Genomic DNA, 21,333 nt, shown 5'->3' on the forward strand with positions numbered 1-21,333 from the left:
ATACTAATAAATTGTGAAGCTCACTAAGAACTTTCACTGGATTGTGACTCAAAAATTGTTTTTTTAAACAATTTAACTTTGAAGTTAAATTCCATCTGAATACAGTCCATCAGCATAAGTCATAACTTGCACTGGCAGCTGCCTGGATCTGCAAAACATTGCATAAAGGATTCTGACATTCAATAGATGAGTGTTTGTAACGTCTTTACGTCAATTCCCCACATACTTCAGAGTCAGTGTACATCAAATTGTTCACCTGGCTACTTAAAGCTCCATTCTTCGCAAGTTGACAGTTGGAAAAAAGATGTATTGTTTATCTGAAGATGAAGTTCAAAATACAGATATATTCCTAATAAAGTCCCCAATCACACAGAGACTTGCATGCATGCTTAGTTTGGACACATCAAGTCAATGAGACTATTCACTGAGTGCAAAGTGAAGCAGTACATAAGTCTTCACAGTATTGGATCTAAAATCTACAAAAATATCCAAACTTAATACAGATTTTTAACGCTTTCCTGAAGAAGAAGAAAAAAAAGACTCCTACAATATGGTTACTAAGCAATAAGATCAGTAAATTCAAGTATGATAAAGATTTAATATCTTCAGTATCACTTGTATGCACAGGAAAAGCTACAACGGTGCATTTTTAAAAGTATGTTGCTACATATCTTCCATTAAGATCCCTATTGAGTAGTTTTGAAATACTCAAAATGTTTCCTCTTTTTTCCTATTTCAAACAGTAAAATGTATGTATCAGTGAACACTAGATTTTGGGGTTTTGTGGAGGTATTACTTACAAATTACTCTGTTTCTGAAAATGTATTAAGCGGAGGATGAAAATGCACTTCCTGATTTTAATATATTATGATCTGATTTGACTAACAGGCAAAAATACAAGCTTATCAGCTGTAATATCCTGTCAACCTACCAAATAATCATCTTGAATCTTTGCAGCTTTTCTCTCTTTTAAAAAACAAAACCTTTGTTTCTTTTATTAATATTTACTGTCCACCACTTATAATCCCTGAAAGAAATACTCAGTTTTTTAAATGAAATATACTGTAGTTCAGACGTTTAAAGAGACTTTCCTGAAGAACTTTAGTAATGACTGGGCACCTTCTCCAGGAAGGAGAGGAGGATAGTAAAGCTGGTTTAGATCAATGAGAGTCCAGTCCTCATGTGACTTCAAATGGGACTACTCATTAAGGGGCAGATTCTAATATCTTAACCCATGTTAAAAAGTGTACCACACTGAAGTCCATGGAACAATTCATGAAGTAAGGTGCAATGAGTGATAGTACAGGTATCAAAATCCTGTTCTAAATAATAGTAGCAGTATTAAGCATTATGTGTGGAAGTAAAGGTGTGCTGAATCAGAACCATAAACTGGGATTTTCAGAAGAAGCTTCAAGGAACTGTACCTCTGAAAATCCTAACCATTGCATCTCTACTCATGTTCTCTCCCTTGGATCCACATCCCCATGTGGATAGAAAAATAACCCACCTTTGGAAAACCTTGCTCCATGTCAACCCAGAATGAAGCATCAGGATTGTATCAAGTGTTATGTCTCCACAATAACCAAACTATTTTCAATGCTAGTTAAGGAGAGCCAGAAAATACCCATAGCTGGTATGCAGTGCTTCTCATATACACCTCTACCCCGATATAACGCGACCCGAATTCGGATATAACGCAGTAAAGCAGTGCTCGGGGGGGGGGGGCAGGGCTGCGCACTCTGGTGGATCAAAACAAGTTCGATATAACACAGTTTCACCTATAACGCGGTAAGATTTTTTGGCTCCGGAGGACAGCATTTTATCAGGGTAGAGGTGTACAGGACCCTTCATTTTCAGTTTTAATTTTATTTATTTTTTCCCAGGGATTTATCAGTGTTTATTACCACCACAACAATCAGTGCAAAAAACTATTAATAATTTTTCTGGATCAATATTAGGATTTATTTTGGTGGACGGAAAGATGGGGGGGGGGAGTATTCAGTAGATTAATGCGCTGAATTCTGTTAATCAATGTGGTTTGCAGCAGAACTAAAACAGAACTCAAAACACAATGCCAACTCTGAGTTTAAGAAAACGATATCTCTCTAATCCCCAAATAAAACTTTTCATTTGAATAAACAGTTTAGACACAGAACTATTAGCCTATAAATATTTACATGTAATAATTGGGTCACACCATTTGTAGTGCATACACTCAAATTCATCCTTCTCTCCTGTTTTTGTTTTTTTTAAACTTTTGAATACTTCCTTGAGTTCTGAAACGTATTGATATAGATTTTCATTTTCTTCCCATTTTAGTGTGTCAAATCTTTAAATCTTTATCTGCTAACAGCTTGAAATGTGCACGTGGTGGGTGTGAGATTCATCGGTACATTCAGATGCACACGCACTTCAGAGTTTGCGTGCCTGTTTGTTCATTATGGGTATCTTCTAGACTAATACATAGCCTTACTTCAACAGGCAGCTTTGCATATACACACACAGCCTAATGTATTATCGTAATACATAAATCTAGGGCCTTACCAAATGCAAAGTCTATTTGGGTCAATTTCACAGTCCTAGAATTTTAAAAATCGTAAATTTTAGCTCTTTAAATCTGAAGTTTCACGATGTTGTAATTGTAGGGGTCCTGACCCATAAAGGAGTTGGGTGGGGGTGTTGCAAGGTTATTATAGGGGAGGTTGCGGTACTGCTACCCTTACTTCTGAGCTGCTGCTGGTGGCGCTGCCTTCAGAGCTGGGCAGCTGGAGAGTGGCAGCTGCTGGCCAGGATCCCAGCTCTGAAGGCATAGCCGCCACCAGCAGCAGCGCAGAAGTAAGGGTGGCATGGTATGGTATTGCCACCCATACTTGTGCGCTGCTGCCTGCAGAGCTGGGCCTTCAATCAGCAGCCACCGCTCTTTGGCCACCCAGCTCTGAAGGCAGTGCAGAAGTAAGGGCGGCAATACTGTAATCCCCCTAAAATAACCTTGTGACCCTCTGCAACTCCCTTTTGGGTCAGGACCCCCCAATTTGAGAAACTGGTATCCCCAGTGAAATCTATATAGCATAGGGTAAAACCACACAAGAGACCAGATTTCATTGGGGGCGGGGGGGAGGGAGGGTTAACAGATTTCACGGTCTGACGCGTTTTTCATGGTCATGAATTTGGTAGGGCCCTATATTATCTCATGCAATCTACTGTAATTTCCCAATAAAACAAGCTGAATGATACAAAAGTGAAGTGAAAAACTAATAATACTTTTTGTAAAACCCAGGCTTTTTTTTTTAATTGTTTAATCTGCAAACGCAAAGGCTTACTTCTATACACCTGTCACTCTTTAATCAGTCTACATGCTTGTGCAGCACAGACAGCCCTTGATATTCTGAAAAGCAAATGACAACAAAAGAAACCTGTGTCTCCAGTATTGATTTATTTATAATTTCATATCCCTGCCCAGTGGCAGGTACCTGAGCACCTATAATCAATAAAACAATCTTCTTAAAAATAAAATCAGAGTAAAAATACAAGCATTTACATCTAAAAGCTCCACAACAGACTTTCAACATAAAAGTTCCCTAGATGCTTAGTGAAGTCTGACATGCATTATATAGATATACATGTTATATACATATATGTTATATTATATAAATCCAAAACACCAAGCGAGCGAGCAAACAACAACAACAAAAACACATTCCCAACTACAAAAGGGACTGGCTGGCTTTCTAAAATAAATGTTGCAGCTCAGCCAGAAGTATGCAACTGACAAAGGAATAACAGAGTGAAATTCCATGGCCTGTGTTATATAGGTCAGACCAGATGATCATAATAGTCCTATCTATTATATTATTCCTCAATCAAAGATGTAACTCAAGAAATAAATCTGTAGCCAGGCAGAGTGGGAGGCCCCAGGATTTTCTGTAATTCCCAAAGATATAGTATCTTTTTTGATGAACGTACAACTCCCAGTCACACAAACATATGTATTAAGTGGAGACACTGCTGTCTGTTTTCTATTTAGGCTAGTATCTAAACTAATTATCTCCAAATTATCACCTGCTCTTTCACTTAGCACAAGCCATGTGGGTGTCGATATGCCCATAATTCAGTCCCTAAGTATCTTTCTTGTTTTCTTTTAATCCCATTGTCGTTAGCTTCACTAGAAACTAGGACTCTCAAGCGATTAAACAAATTAATCATGTGATTAATCCTGCTATTAAACAATAATAGAATACCATTTATTTAAATATTTTTGGATGTTTTCCACATTTTTAAATATAATTGATTTCAATTATAACACAGAATACAAAGTGTATAATGCTCACTATTTTTTTATTACAAATATTTGCATTGTAAAAAAGAAACAGTATTTCAATTCACTTAATACAAGTATTGTAGTGCAACTTCTTTATCATGAAAGTTGAACTTACAAATGTAGAATTATGTACAAATAACTGCATTCAAAAATAAAACAATGTAAAACTTTAGAGCCTGCAAGTCCACTCAGTCCTACTTTCTGTGCAGCCAATCGCTCAGACAAACAAGTTTGTTTACATTTGCAGTAGACAATGCTGCCTGCCTCTTATTTACAATGTCACCTGAAAGTGAGAACAGCCGTTCACATGGCACTGTTTTAACTGGCGTTGGAAGATATTTATGTGCCAGATGCGCTAAAGATTCATATGTCTCGTCATGCTTCAACCGCCATTCCAGAGGACATACTGGTGATCGGTTTTGCTCGATGACGATCCAAAGCAGTGCAGACCGAGGCATGTTCATTTTAATCATCTGAGTCAGATGCCACCAGCAAAAGGTTGATTTTCTTTTTTGGTGGTTAGTTTTCATAGTTTCCACATTGGAGTGTTGCTCTTTTAAGACTTCTGAAAGGATGCTCGACAGGGAGAGTAGCAACATACGGACCCTGGACTTCAGAAAAGCAGACTTAGACTTCCTTAGGGAACTGATGGGCAGGATCCCCTGGGAGGCTAATATGAGGGGGCAAGGAGTCCAGGAGAGCTGGCTGTATTTTAAAGAAGCCTTATTGAGAGCGCAGGAACAAACCATCCTGATGTGCAGAAAGAATAGCAGATATGGGAGGCAACAAGCTTGGCTTAACAGTGAAATCTTCGGTGAGCTTAAACTCAAAAAGGAAGTTGACAAGAAGTGGAAATTTGGACAGATGACTAGGGAGGAGTATAAAAATATGGCTAGAGCAGACAGGGGTATAATCAGGAAGGCCAAAGCACAATTGGAGCTAGCAAGGGATGTAAAGGGTAACAAGAAGGGTTTCTACAGGTATGTTAGCAATAAGGAGGAGGACAGGGAAAGTGTGGGCCCCTTACTGAATGCGGGAGGCAACATAGTGACAGAAGATGTGGAAAAAGCTGAAGTACTCAATGCTTTTTTTTGCCTCAGTCTTCACAGACTAGGTCAGCTCCCAGACTGCTGCATTGGGCAACACAGTCCATGAGTCCAGATATAATGCATCCAAGGGTGCTGAGGGAGTTGGCTGGTGTGATTGCAGAGACATTGGCCATTATCTCTGAAAATTCGTGGTGATCGGCGGGAGGTCCAGGACAATTGGAAAAAGGCAAATATAGTCCCCATATTTTAAAAAGGGAAGAAAGAAAACCCAAGGAACTACAGACCAGTCAGCCTCACTTTGATCCCTGGCAAAATCATGGAGCAGGTGCTCAAGGAATCCATTTTGAAGCACTTGGAGGAGAGGAAGGTGATCAGGAACAGTCAACATGGATTCACCAAGGGCAAATCATGCCTGACCAACCTGACTGCCTTCTATGATGAGATAACAGGCTCTGTGGATATGGGGAAAGCAGTGGATAGGATATATCTTGACTTTAGCAAAGCTTTTGATACCGTCTCCCAAAGTATTCTTGCCAGCAAGTTAAAAAAGTATGGATTGGATGAATGGACTGTAAGGTGGATAAAAAGCTGGCTAGCTTGTCGGGCTTAACAGGTAGTGATCAATGGCTCGATGTCTAATTGGCAGCCGGTATCAAGCGGAGTGCCCCAGGGGTCAGTCCTGGGGCCAGTTTTGTTCAACATCTTTATTAATGATCTGGATGATGGGATTAATTGCACCCTCAGCAAGTTTGCAGATGACACTAAACTGGGGGGGAGAGGTAGATACGCTGAAAAGTAGGGATAGGATTCAGAGTGACCTAGACAAATTGGAGGATTGGGCCAAAAGAAATCTGACAAGGTTCAACAAGGACAAGTGCAGAGTCCTGCACTTAGGAAGGAAGAATCCCATGCACTGCTACAGGCTGGGGACTGACTGGCTAAGCAGCAATTGTGCAGAAAAGGACCTGGGGATTACAATGGACGAGAAGCTGGATATGAGTCAGCAGTATACCAAGAAGGCCAACGGCATATTGGTCTGTATTAGTAGCAGCATTGCCAGCAGATTGAGGGAAGTGATTATTCCCCTCTATTCGGCACTGGTGAGGCCACAACTGGAGTATTGCATCGTTTTGGTCCCCCCATTACAGAAGGGATGTGGGGAAATGGGAGAGAGTCCAGCAGAGGGCAATGAAAATGATTAGGGTGCTAGGGCACATGACTTATGAGGAGAGGCTGAGGGAACTGGGGTTATTTAGTCTGAAGAAGAGAAGAGTGAGGGAGGAATTGATAGCAGCCTTTAACTACCTGAAAGGGGGTTCCAAAGAGGATGGAGCTAGGCTGTTCTCAGTGGTATCTGATGACAGAACAAGGAGCAATGGTCTCAAGTTGCAGTGGGGGAGGTCTAGGTTGGGTATTAGGAAACACTACTTCACTAAGAGGGTGGTGAAGCACTGGAATGGGTTACCTAGGGAGGTGGTGGAATCTCCATACTTAGAGGTTTTTAAGGCCCAGCTTAACAAAGCCCTGGCTGGGATGATTTAGTTGGTGTTGGTCCTGCTTTGAGCAGGGGATTGGATAGATGACCTCCTGAGGTCTCTTCCAACCCTAATATTCTATGATTCTATGACACCTCATCCCTCTCAGATTTTGGAAGGCACTTCAGATTCTTAAACCTTGGGTCGAGTGCTGTAGCTATCTTTAGAAATCTCACATTGGTACCTTTTTTTGCATTTTGTCAAATCTGCAGTGAAAGTGTTCTTAAATCTCATCTGAGATTGCTATAACATGAAATATATGGCAGAATTGGGGTAAAACAGAGCAGGAGGCATACAATTCTCCCCCAAGGATTTCAAGCACAAATTTAATTAACTTTTTTTTTTTAAATGAGCGTCATCAGCATGGAAGCATGTCCTCTGGAATGGTGGCCGAAACCTGAAGGGGCATACGAATGTTTAGCATATCTGGCACATAAATACCTTGCAATGCTGGCTACAAAAGTGCCATGTGAATGTCTGTTCTCACTTTCAGGTGACATTGTAAATAAGATGAAGGCAGCATTATCTCCTGCCAATGTAAACAAACTTGTTTGTCTTAGCAATTGGCTGCACAGGAAGTAGGACGGAGTGGACTGGTAGTCTCTAAAGTTTTACATTGTTTTGTTTTTGAGTGCAGTTATGTAACAAAAAAATCCTACATTTGTAAACTGCACTTTCACGACAAAGAAATTGCACTACAGTACTTGTATGAGATGAATTGAAAAATACCATTTCTTTTATCATTTTTACAGTGCAATTATTTGTAATAAGAATAATATGAAGTGAGCACTGTGCGCTTTGTATTTTGTATTGTAATTGAAATCAATATATTTGAAAATGTAGAAAAACATCCAAAATATTTAATAAATGTCAATTGGTATTCTATTGTTTAACAGTGTGATTAAAACTGCTAATAATCGCAATTAATTTTTTAAAGTTAATCGCGTGAGTTAACTGTGATTAATCAACGGCCCTACTAGGAACAATTTTAAAAATGCAATGACTGTTTTACAAGAATGCCCACGGGATCCTGATTTCTGTTATCAGTAGCCTCTGGCATCCTACATGACATACAGTGGTAACCATTAAAAGTCAACTTTAACTTACTATAACCAGACAGTCGCATTCTGGACATCACTATTATTTTCTATTCTGAGTACAATGGAATATTGCAGTATCACACATGGTGATTGTTGGCCCCTGTTGACTTGAATGGCAACCATCGCAAAGTAAATAACTTCAAAACCTAAGCACTTGTGTCACCACACACACAAAGTGTAATCCATCATGGGTTTTAACAGCAGACATAATACCAATCTAATCTTTTGATTAAAGGAGATGGAAAGTGCAAATAAAAAGTTCATAAGCCAATACTCTTAAATTAGGATGCCTTAAATAAAAGGCATTTTGATTTTGGACATAATTAAAACCTTTTAGAAAGTTTCTTTTCTCTTTCTCAGTACTTGCGTTATTAAAACATAAATAAGAATATTACAATATTGTCAGTGTCTACCTATCTTCAAAAGATATTTTATTAAATAGCTGTAGGTCTTCTAAATTTGTATTTTGGTGCTGGCCTCAAGTGCATGTACCCTCTTTAGAGTTGACTTCAGTATTTTGAAATACAGAACAGGGTATTAAGACTGCTAGTCTGTGTGTGTATACACAATAAGACTTTGGTTATTTCTCTTTCTAATCAATGATCTTCAAAATGCTTGCTTGTCTTCCAGCGTCCCCGTTACAAGACAGGACACTTTTTTCCTGTAACGAATCATAATCACAAAACACTGTCTAAATGTTTTTACTATTTACGTCTGACTTGAAAACAGCAGATTCTTCCTTACTAAGCCAAATTCAAATACTGTAGTTAGTATTTACTTTAAAACAGTTCAAAACTGCTTTCAAGTGTATTTTCCAATGGTCAGCACTCCTGTTGACCAAGTCCTGGTTTCTTCAGTAGATTCTAAATTACTTCCAAAGACCATAGAGTTGTAGAGAGACTTACTTATGAAATAAGTATTAGGCTTGATAGATTCTGGAGAGATCCCTGTCTTCAGTGTTAATGATATGACATTACAAAATGTAGTACTTGATTTATTTCAAACAAATAAAAAGTACCAATAATAGATTGCCATGGTAACCTTTTGGAATGTTTTTATCCTGTTATTAAGCTGAAGTTGTCATATAAGTCTCCATAGTGTAAAACTTTCCCACTGAAATTAGAAGTGAATCACAGATATATGATTCTTTTGGCCTACCAATCATTGACCAATCTCTTTAGAAATGTTTGCAAGTTTTCTCTCTGATTTCCTAATACCCCTTTCAGTGATGTGTCAAGCCACAATATGAAGAAATATTAGAAAAAGGCATCCAAAACACTCCAGTACTGTTAAGACAACTTCCTGACTTTATGTTGTTCTGTGGTGCAAAAGACAAGGCCAGTAAGTTATGTTTTCAATCATCTGGCCTGTGTAAACAAGGAACAATCATCAACCCCTGAGTTTACCAGATCTCCTCACATCTACAAAAGCAAGGCATTTTTATTATCAGAAGCATGTAGGCTTTTTGATTGCTATAGCTTGTAAAATGTAATTACATCCTTTCAAGAAGACTACTTTTAATGGAAAGTCATTTATGCCTTAAATGAGTCAACATTAACTAAGGCCCTGATCCTGCAAAGATTTACAAAGCTGTTTAGCTTCACATACTGCAAGCAGTTTCAATAGGACTACTCACAATACAATCAAGTTAAGCACGTGTGTAAGTCTTTGTAGAAAGTAGTTTGTAGAACTACCTGCCATAGATTTCAATATCTCCATTCAGTTAACAAACACACATTGAGCAGGACCAAAAGGTTCTATATCTTCAGTGTTTTATTAGAACTTCCTGACCCAAGTAAGATTTACCAGCTAGGCCATAACTTCCACTCTCAGATGCTAATATTGTTTGTCTGCTGCTGTCCTCTTCTACAGAGAAAGGCCCATCAATCACGGATTATGGATTGAGAATTTCTACCCTTAAGAAAATACTTAAACACACAGGACAACTTCTGCTCTCCAGTATACACATAAAACTCCCACTGACTTCAATGAGAGTTTTGCATGCATATTGGAACATACGATCTGGCTCACTCAATTTTTCTGTTCTCAATCATACTTTGCCACATATTTTTGTTACAATTGGTTTTACTATAATTTGCTACCATCAAGTGCATCAACTTCAGAAACAGGTTCTGGCAAGTCTTACATCATCTCTATTCAGCTTCCTTGGGTGCAGTTTGTCTGCTATTTGTCATACAGTGAGACATCTTGACTCACTAACTTCCATGTATGCCTGGGTTACTGTAAAGCTATAAGTTGTTTTAAAATATTTTACATGTTGGTCATTACCACTTTTAGATCTTTAAACTGTATGAAATTCAAAGGGATTCTGACATAGGTCAGCTAAAAATCTTATTTCTAGGGCCTTGATACTACAAACACTTACACACTTGCTTAACTTTACTCCCATTGAGGGAATACTCAGCATAGTAAAATTAGGCCTGGGTGTGTTTGAAGAACCAGGGCCTAGAACTGGAAGACTTGTATTTAACATTTGGGGAACAGGATAATGGAAGAAACTATACAAATACACACACAGCTGTCTCAAATTGAACTTGCTTTAGAGAGAAGCTGACTTTCAGTCCAACTAGCAACTGGCCCTATGACCCAAAATTAACTTCTATTCCCCAGGATGAATAAATAGAAAATATGACAGGGGGAGAGGGGCCGGTAAAGAGAGGAAACACACAGCTCCACACTGAACAGATCAGAGCACCGGTTAGCTCTGGGAGATGTTAAAAAAGACTCTTTCGCCTTCCCTTTCAGCGGCTCCAGCCCGACGGTGCGACAACCCCCTTTCCATGGGCTGGCCCAACCTAGGGATCAGTGGCCAGGAGCCGGCTTGCGGGACCAGCAGCGGGGCGCTGTGAAAGGACAGGGTCCAGTCCGGTCCCGTCCCCTCCCCGGTGCAGCTCACGCCCCAAGGCGCGCCAGGGGAGCGGAGCAGGGGCCGGCTTGCGGGACCAGCAGCGGGGCTCAGCGGGGCGCTGTGAAAGGGCAGGGTCCCCCGGGGGAGCTCACTTGCCAGGGGAGCGGGGCAGGGGCCGGCTTGCGGGACCAGCAGCGGGGCGCTGTGAAAGGGCAGAGTCCCCCGGGGGAGCTCACTTGCCAGGGGAGCGGGGCAGGGGCCGGCTTGCGGGACCAGCAGCGGGGCGCTGTGAAAGGGCAGAGTCCCCCGGGGGAGCTCACGCGCCAGGGGAGCGGGGCAGGGGCCGGCTTGCGGGATCAGCAGCGGGGCTCAGCGGGGCGCTGTGAAAGGGCAGAGTCCCCCGGGGGAGCTCACTTGCCAGGGGAGCAGGGCAGGGGCCGGCTGCCCCGGGCTGAGCGAAGCCAGGCGCTTGAGGGAGGAAGCGAGTGTGGCGGGTTGCTCCGGAGCCTGCCCTTCGCTCTCCTGCCCACGAAAGCGGCAGGGTGCTGCCGCCCGGCGAGCCCGCGTCCGCCCAGCCGGCCCGCGCGGAGCGGCGCGGAGCCCCTGGGCCGGGCAGCAGCGCGGCTGGGGACCCGGGAGCCCCTTCCCGCCGGCCACTCACCTGCTGCGGCGGGTCGCGCCTCCCGTCTCGCTCCGGGGAGTCTCCTGGGTGAGCCGCGGCTCCCCAGGGCGGAAAAGCGCCGCGAGCTCCCTGCCCCCTAGCGGCGCCGCCTCCACCCAGGTGAGCGCGGCGCGGGGCGGCCCTGGGCCGGGCTGGGCGAGGGGGCTCGTTGCTCCCGGGGACGGCCCCGGGCTGGACGCGGGGGCTCGTTGCTCCCGGGGGCGGGCCGGAGCGGGGCACGGGGGAGGCGGGCGCCCGGTTCCGTGCGAAGAGCAGCAGGAGTCCCTGGGTGGGCGAGGGGGGCGCAGGACCCCGGGGGGCTGGAGGAGAGAGAGGAACAGGTGGCGCAGGCAGGGGTGCGGGGAACGGTAAAAGCCCCAGGAGCTGGCTGGGAGCTGCTGAGGGGAGAGACTGAAGACCCTGGAGCGGCCTCTTTCGAGGCATTGCTCCTGGCAACCTGGACTCGGCAGTACCCTGGGTCAGATCCCAGAGCCAGCCTGTCCAGTGCCCCGGGCCAGCACCAGATGCTTCAGCAAGTGCAAGTCACAAGAGCGCCAGAAGCCTGACATTCACAAATGGCCTGCCCGCAAGGGACGTGCCGTCCCAACAGTCTGGGTTAGAAGTTGGTTTATGGGTAGAGATTTCTCTCTCTCTTCCAAAACAGGCACTCGCTCTGGCTGTGCCCTGCCTGTCTCTCCCCCGCCCCCCGGATTGCCTTGTTATCCCTGGCAGTGGCCTAGTGTTGAAGCCTGCTACATTCTTGGTCTCAGTGATGCCGTGTTGCTAGGCATTCCACGGGCTAGCTGTTCATTGTGTAAAAGAACTATTTCTTCTTCGGCTCCCTTTTAAATTTGCTGCTTTGCAGTTATACCAAATGACCTTATTCATGTGGTATGGAGCGAACAGGACACCCAATTCATCACCTCCATGCCATTCCCTTTTCTGTATACCTTCATCATATCGTCCTTTTATTAGCTGCCTTCTAATGGCATTTGTGTAAGCGAGAGCACTTTCCTCTGAACTGATGAAAACTGAACAGCAGTTCTACACTGATGCTTGTCTCCCTCTCAGAGGGGTCGTTGTCTCTTTTTCTGTTTCCATGTTGGGAAAAATAAATATTTCCTGTCTTTAAAAGAGAAAAATAGCTGCCTTCGGAACGAAACAATCCAAGGCCTTTTCGTATGTTGTTTTTCCAGGCTTCTAATCGCTTTTGTTGCTCGTATTTGAATCCCCCCTTGGTTCTGCTAGGTCCTTTTTGACATAGGGTTACCAGAACTGGGCACAGTGTTCCCTGGATTTATATGGGGTATTATATTTCAGCATTATTTACTATCCCATTCCTTATGCATCCAAACGCTTTGTTTTCTGTTTTAATTTGCTGCACTTCTACAAACACATAAAACTGGAAGTGCCTGGATGCTGTTTTGTGCTGCCTCCCCTCCACTCTGTTCCCCTGCTGCCCCCCAGGGCTGGACTGTATTAAACACAGGCTCCTTTATCTACTGACCTTTGCAACCTGCTCTCCCTCTCCTGTTTCTGCAGACTCTTCTACTGGGGCTGATAAGATATATAATTTCATCAACTTGGGCTTCTCAAAAACTGCTTTGTTATTACCCAAGTCAGCTGGCTCAGGAAACATGCCCAGAGTTACAGAAATTAGAGATGGAAACAGTAAAACACAGCCCCTTTCTAGTGATATCCAGCTAAGGGTCTCAAGGCATTTTACCAATAAATTAGATGACACCCTTGTGAAAACATTGAATATTTTGTTCCCCCCTTTTACAGCTGGGAAAAAAAGGACTAATCCTGTCCAGGACTGGGCCCATTCACTCCCACTGAATACAGGATCACACCCTGAAAGCACAGAGACTTTACAGCCAATGTTTTCATAACTGGACACTGATTGTGCATGCCCAGACTCCGTGGCTCTTACTTTTTCAGCAGTGCTAAGCACCCACGGCTCCCATTGATTTCATCTGGAGGAAGATACACAGCGTCTCTGAAATAGGCTCAAGTAGAATAATTAACTTTAGAGAGGAGTGAAAATGCCGCCCTTAGAGATTTGCTCAAGTCCCACACAGTGAGTCTGTGTGGGAGTAGGGAGCAGAACCCCAAAAAAGGACATCTTAATTTGATCCCATACCAATTTAGTGTTGCTCCACTAGCTGTAAATGTTTCTGGATTTCTTTTAAATTAACAAACGCCCTGCACCTAGACATCATAGCAGTCCAGGGAAGATTCCTCAAAGGAAAGGTATGTATTTTACAGTGAAAATAAAAAAGGGGAGTGGGCACCATGAAGTGCCATGTGGTCACAAAATAACAAATATGACTCTTTATGTACCACCTTACTCTGTATAGTCTGGGGGTATTGGGCTTGCAAAAGTGACAGGTAGGTTACTGCTCATGTTAGCCTCTGGGGCCCTTGTGCAGGGTGACCAGATATCCTGATATTAGGGGCTTTGTCTTAGAGAGGCAACTATAACCCACCAAAAAAAAAAAAAAAAAAAAAAAGTCCAGATTTTTCATACTTGCTATCTGGTCATCCTACCCTTGTGCAATGCAATGCTTCCTTACTTTTGAAGGATCATAGAAATAAACCTTTCTAACTTGGGCTTTTTATTTCTTGTAATGAATTTTTTTTCCCATTTTTTTTTGAAACAATATTGATTTACAGGGATTCTTTTCATTTTGTCTTGCATAGGGCCAATCGTGTTGCCTGTGCTTTACTAATAATAAAATAATAGTTACACTGAGTTGTTAATCTCCAGTATAGGGCCTGATCCAAAGCCCATTGAAATCAATGGGCCACCTCCCTGGAAACCGACAGGCAGCCAGTGCAGACAATTGATGCGCTGACATCATGTGCTCTGTAATATATACCTCCTATCAGTGACTGCCACATTCTGCAACAGCTTTCAATTGATTTAAGGAGTAGTCCTCTGGACTACATTGTAGCAAGCTTAACTTGAAGTGACAGAGCATGAATGGCTGTAAGTGAGGTCAGCAGTGGAGAGAAAGGGTTGCAACCCCCTGACTAGATGCAGAAGGAAAAAAGCAGCTTTAGTAACTACGGCTGTGCTATAACCTCCAATCCGCTGTTAGACAAGTGAGGTGCCTAAACTGCAAACTCAACTGAGTAACTGTGGACAGACATTCTTGCTAAGAAGGAGTGACAATCTTTGCCATGTCCCCTATTTGCTTCTCTTAATCTACCATCACCTCAGTCTTTGGACTGAGCCTCAGCCAGTGTGCTCTTGCCCGTCCTCAGTTTCCTCCAGGCACTTGAGAAAGGTGTTCAAATGCACTCTCTGAATCAGACAAAATGAAGAAATAGAGCAGAGTATCATCAGTATACTGAAAGCACTTTAAACCAGGCCTCCTCCCTCACCATTCTAGTAGCTCCATATATAAACTTGGAAGAGCACGGGTGAAAGGTGGAACCCTTTGTGAGACTCTCATGATGAGAGCCATCCATGTGGAACAGCAATTTACCTAAACCTATCCTCTGGGATCTCTCTGAGAGATAAGAATGATGTCATCGGGATAGGTTGTGATGTAATCAGAGCCTGCTTTTCTATTCTAGTAGCCAAAGGAGTACTTGTTCATTCACAAGGCTCTTTTGCAAGTGTCCAGTCAGTGGGCATTAGTTTGGTGGTCCAGTAGATTTTGCGGCTCTAATTAGATAGACTTTGGACATCTGGTAACTGACTCAGACCAAGGCTGGCTCTGCCATAATGGGAGTCTTTCCACTGATTTCACTGGGCATTGGATCAGACCCTTGGGGGGCATACAGAGGAGCAAAATATTAGCTATCGCAAAATGTTTACTAGTCAGGAGTGATTGCTCTCAGACTGTGAAAAGTGGATATTTGCGAGTTTGCCTAAGGCAGCAGAAATGCTATAGACAACCCCCTCGGCCCTCCCACCAGAGAGAAGAAAACCACAAAAGACAGTGGGACTTGTTAAACCATGTTAGTAAGGTAAAATTGTACTTTTAGTGCATAATAAGGTATCTTTGCTGTTTATGCCTCCCAAGCTGCAGAAATTGGGCTACTCAATAGTGCATTCTTGAAGAGTACACTTGATGTTAGCCAGCAGATAAAAGTACTGTGGCCAGTATCATGTATCTGAGTTTATCATCAAAAGAATGAATCTGTTAATACAGAACTCACATACCACACACACAACATTTTGGCTGAATTCTCTGAGTCTCATTGAAGAGTTGGTGGGCAAATAAAGTCATGGATTTTCTGAGGCTGACCAATGATTAAAATATTTCTGGAATTAAATTAGTCTTGGAAAGAAATTATGATCCACTTTTACCTATTTAGGGGAATATTAAAAAGGATAGAGAGGGAAAAGAGTGATCTTGTGGTATCAATAAGCTTGGTTATATTCCCAGCTCTGCTACAGTTTTCATTTGCAAGCTGGGGTAAGTCGCTTAACCTTGCTGTATCTTGCTTCCCCATTGTTAAAATGAGATTAATTATAATTTCCATACATCACATCTAAAAAGCATTAGAAAAAAGATTAAAACCATCAGACAGAAGGAGCTATATAAGTGCACAGTATTATTCAATAACAATGAAAAATATCCATTTTATAGTCTCCTGGTCACTGCAAGGGAAAAATAAAATCTCTCAGTGAAGAAGTTGTTAAAAAGAACTCCTTTCTTTTACTGAAACTTGGATTAGATTACAAGATTAAAGAAATGCAGGAAATGGAAAGTATACTGCTGTGCTGAGATCATAAGTGGCCTCATTTCAGAACAGATGGACTTCATTTACCACTTTAACAAAATTCTGAGGCACTTGAGAGTGGACAGACTATTCAGTGCCATATATACATATATATAAATACTGTCTTTATATGCCATCGTAAACTAAGATCTAAATGCCCTGTACTTGCCAATGCAATCAATATAGTGTTGTCTTTGGGTAGTTCTATCATTGGTACTAAACCATTCTATAAACAAAAACTATATATACATAACTGTTGAGTGTGGCTGCTACTAGTTTCCATAACAAAGTGTGCTAGCCAGACAGATCTGACAAATATAAAAGGGGAAATGCTAGACATAGAGTCATGTTAATTAATATGCAAAAGCCATTTCATTGTAGATGTTACTCTGAGATTGTCCCCTCGTGCTTTTTTTTCCTGCTTGTTTACTGTTGCCAACTTATCTTCCAGGCAAAGGTCACTATACTTGACGTACATTTAGGGCTTGATTTTCAAACGGCAACATTCTGCCAACTTTAATGGTTGGCACCTCATAGAAGATTAGGGTTGGAAGAGACCTCAGGCGATTTTCTAGTCCAATCCCCTGCTCAAAGCAGGACCAACACCAACTAAATCACCCAGCCAGGGCTTTGTCAAGCCTGGCCTTAAAAGCCTTGAAGAATGGAGATTCCACCATCTCCCTAAATAACCCATTCCAGTGCTTCACCACCCTCCTAGTGAAATAGTGTTTCCTAATACCCAACCTAAACCTCCCCAACTGCAACTTGAGACCATTGCTTCTTGTTCTGTCATCTGCCATCGAGAACAGCCTAGCTCCATCCTCTTTGGAACCCCCCTTCAGGTAGTTGAAGGCTGCTATCAAATGCCCCCTCACTCTTCTCTTCTTCAGACTAAATAACCCCAGTTCCCTCAGCCTCTCCTTGTAAATCATGTGCCCTAGCCCCCTAATAATTTTCATTGCCCTCCACTGGACTCTCTCCCATTTGCCCACATCCCTTCTGTAATGGGGGGACCAAAACGATGCAATACTCCAGGTGTGGCCTCACCAAGTGCCGAATAGAGGGGAATAATCACTTCCCTCAATCTGCTGGCAATGCTGCTACTAATACAGACCAATATGCCGTTGGCCTTCTTGGCACACTGCTGACTCATATCCAGCTTCTCATCCATTGTAATCCCCAGGTCCTTTTCTGCAGAATTGCTGCTTATCCAGTCGGTCCCCAGCCTGTAGCGGTGCATGGGATTCTTCCTTCCTAAGTGCAGGACTCTGCACTTGTCCTTGTTGAACCTTGTCAGATTTCTTTTGGCCCAATCCTCCAATTTGTCTAGGTCACTGTGGACCCTATCCCTACCCTCCAGTGTATCTACTTCTCCCCTCAGCTTAGTGTCATCTACGAACTTGCTGAGGGTGCAATTAATCCCATCATCCAGATCATTAATAAAGATGTTGAACAAAACCAGCCCCAGGATCAACCCCTGGGGCACTCCGCTTGATACCGGCTGCCAACTAGACATCGGTCATTGATCACTACCCGTTGAGCCCAACAATCTAGCCAGCTTTCTATCCCCCTTATAGTTAATTCATCCAATCCATACTTCTTTAACTTGCTGGCAAGAGTGTTGTGGTAGACTGTATCAAAAGCTTTGCTAAAGTCAAGATATATCCTAGCCACTGCTTTCCCCATATTCACAGAGCCAGTTATCTCATCATGCGATGAGTAGTGTTACCAGATTTGCCCATTACTCTTCTGGGGGGGGGGGGGGGGAAGGTCTGTAATTTTATCAATGTACTGCTTGTGTCACTTGTGTTTTCATACAGAGCTCTACTTCTCCCTTGTGTAAGTTCCCTCCCAGTGGAGCTATCTTGCAGGATTTAGGTTCCCCAGGGCTGGGTTCCTCCAAACCCAAAATCAGATGAACACACACACACACACACTGAAAGTAACTCCAAAGACTTACCGGTACAGGAGCCGGCTCTGGCCCCCAGAAGGGGGGGTCCTTGGGCAGAAGGGGTGGGGCTGAGCAATCCCCAGCCAGCCCTTCCACGCCCCCGGCCTTCTCTGCCCAGGGCTCCAGCAGCGATTTAAAGGGCCCAGGGCTCCAGCTGCTGCCTCGGTAGCAGCAGCCAGAGCTCCAGGCCCTTTTAAATCACTGGACCCCAGGGCATCTGCTCCTTTTGCCCCCCTCCCGTCGGTGGCCAGGGGGGCAAAAGCGGCAACAACGTTAAAGGACCCTACTTAAAGCGCTGCCGTGGCAGCATTTTAACTTCCCTGCCACCTTTGCACCCCCTCATTACCCTCCGCTGGACTCTCTGCTGCCCCCCACCACCACCAGTGGCAGCCCTGCCGATACATGAGTCAGACATGCTGGATACTGTGACCTGGTTTCCCAAGAACACATTGCTGACAGGTAACAGTAGTCCCATTGAATTCAGCATAAGGGACTATCCCACATGAAGCTGGGTGCCAGAATCTAGCCTTTAGTTTGCATAGGAAAAGCATTCCACCCCAAACAGTCACATAGATGCGTAACTGTGCATGTGAGTGTGCAAAGTGCAGTTGGCCCTAGGTGTTTATTTTAAAAACCAGGCCCTTAGTCACCAGAACTCATCTGAAATTACATGGGCCATATTTTGGATATAATTTGCATCTGTGTTTTTAATTTGCATCTGTGAACAAAGTTATTATTGGCAAGGTTTGTTTCTCTAACCAAGTATCTTAAAAATTAAGAAAGTCCCACAACTTTACAATAATTAAATCAGTGTGCATATGGAAGAAATAAAGAAATTTAAAGTTCATGTTTCCAGAGTTCATTAAAAGCAACTTTAACTAATGATTTTAAAAATTAGAATTCCTTTAAAAATGCTTGTTGAAATTGATTAATATAATACACTAATAAAATAAATTTAAATATTGCAAACACCAGCAAGTTTTACTTTTTAAAATTCAGACTAGGTTTCTTGTGATGCTGTTTTATTCCAAATACAAATTATGTCATTCAAAAAAACCAGAATGGAAAAAAAAAAAATACAAAAAGTCTCTCCGTTTTACAGTCATTTCTGTTCAAATTTAAACTGCTGGAATGCCGAACACCAAAGATTAAAACATGAAAGAGACAAAGGTCCATAATTTAAAAAGCTGAAATGGCAAAATATATTAATCATCAAAACTGTGTGAGACAGATAAAAGGAAACCTCTCCTACTGCTAAATCACTGTGGGTTCAATTTGCCTTCAGAACAGGCACAGCTCAGGTACTGACTTCAGTAAAAGTAATCAGTGCTTATCTGAGAGGAGAACTTGGTCCCAGCAAGTCCACTTCCACATTATTTTATTTGCAGACTTTTTTGTATGCAGATTTTATTTAAAGCACTTCCCTAGATTATTCTGATTACTCTACAAACAGATCGATACCAGGATTTTGAGAAGTGCTGCTGTGCAAATAAACATGGGCAATGTTCCTAGATTGCAAACTGCTCTGCTGCAGCACTTTGTTGGCACAGCAGGAACGGGGGCTGCAACTTCTCAGAATATTTTTTCAAAGCCAAAGAGGTGATTTGAAAATGCATTGTGCCTTGAAATATTTTGCATGTGGGGTGGTTATTATTTAATAAGTACAATAATGTGCTCTTAAATGCACAATGCATTTTCAAGACATCCTGTTCATCTGAAGTCATGCAGCCTCACAGCAGAGCATGCTAGGAAAGATGTGCCCTACCCGGCTCTTTGTTTGTAGTGCACCTAATATCATGAAGAGTGGCAGACGGGACACGTGCCCCTGCTGTCCCTTATTGGCATGATGGATCCATTCGAGGCTGCAAAGGTGCACTAATGATTATTACAGCAAGACAAAATGACACATTTATAGTGTTGATTAGAAATAATCAGTTTTCACACCATAAAGTGGATGAGACAGTGTTGAGCATGTGGGTCACGTTTGGATCTTAAAATTTTGTTCTCTAACCGTGGCCTTGACTGGGATGCTTTGTTTGACTTTCTTGGACTTAAGAACCAGAAACTCTCTGTATCTTCCCTCCTACTCATGCTTAACATTCTTTGTCATGGGCAGGCTAAAAGGTAAAACAAGAACTGGTTCTTTGCACTTTCATGGGCTGTACCTTGAGAGAGGCTGCCTATCTAATTGCATAATCCCTTCTATTTTTAAACATATATGTGATTTTTGCCTGAGTAAGGACTACATAATTTGATCCAAAGTGATCACGAATTAGTATTCTTCTGTAGAGAGAGTTTTAAATAGTATGTCATCCCTTTCTTACAGTAATTGACTACGCTAAAGCTGTTTTGACTGTATTAAAATGTAACATTTTCTTCTGAAATCTGAACATTTGTCAGCAATTCTAAATGCTGAAGAACTAGTCCTTCCCTGTCTAAAACTCTTATGAGGGCCTATAAAAGGATATTTTTTAGTTTCCTTAAAGCAAGCCCATGTTAAACAAGAGAATAACTGACAGAGACAGGAAGAAGAAATGAGAAGAGAAAAATTAACCTTCCATTTGGCTCCCTAACACTCAGGCTAAATTTATAATAAAATGAAAGAAGTTGTGGATTTAAGCAAGAGAGAGAACAAAACAGATTTCTTTATTTTCACACAGAATGACAAAATTATACTGCAAACAGTTTTTGATTTACACTTCTAAAATCTTCTTTGAGGTAGCAGCCGGAAACACATCATAGAAACTAAAACAAAACACTGGCTTTTTTGCACCTATGTAGAATAATCAGAAAGAAAAAGTAGTTGTCTACATTTTTTCCAGTGGAAAATACCTTTATTTAATCATGAGTCAGATGAGCTGCAGAAACCTAGATCTAATTAACATATTGCAGAAAACTCTTGGTGAAATCTCTCCTTACTAGATAATGTGAACTGACCAAGCTTTGATTAGTTTATTTTAAATCATTTTTTAAAAAGTGGACCAGATCTTCAGCTGGTATACCTCAACATAGCTCCATTACAAAAATCAAATGAACAGAATGACACTGGTTTTATATTAGCTAGGAGTCCGGCCTTGAGCGTGAATTTATAGTGCTCATGAAAGGTTCTG

General features: G+C 42.3%; 1 protein-coding gene across 1 annotated transcript in view; it reads right to left on the minus strand.

Annotated features, from left to right (window-relative positions):
• ADCY7 (adenylate cyclase 7) overlaps positions 1-11,667 on the minus strand; it is a 117,232-nt gene extending 105,565 nt beyond the window's left edge. The window contains exon 1 of the mRNA XM_008166957.4: positions 11,533-11,667. The gene's annotated coding sequence lies outside the window, so the exon portion shown is untranslated. The remainder of the gene's footprint in view (positions 1-11,532) is intronic.
• Between the last annotated feature and the right edge of the window lie 9,666 nt (positions 11,668-21,333).

The sequence above is a fragment of the Chrysemys picta genome, chromosome 14 (genome assembly GCF_011386835.1).
Source record: "Chrysemys picta bellii isolate R12L10 chromosome 14, ASM1138683v2, whole genome shotgun sequence".
Classification (NCBI taxonomy): domain Eukaryota; kingdom Metazoa; phylum Chordata; order Testudines; family Emydidae; genus Chrysemys; species Chrysemys picta.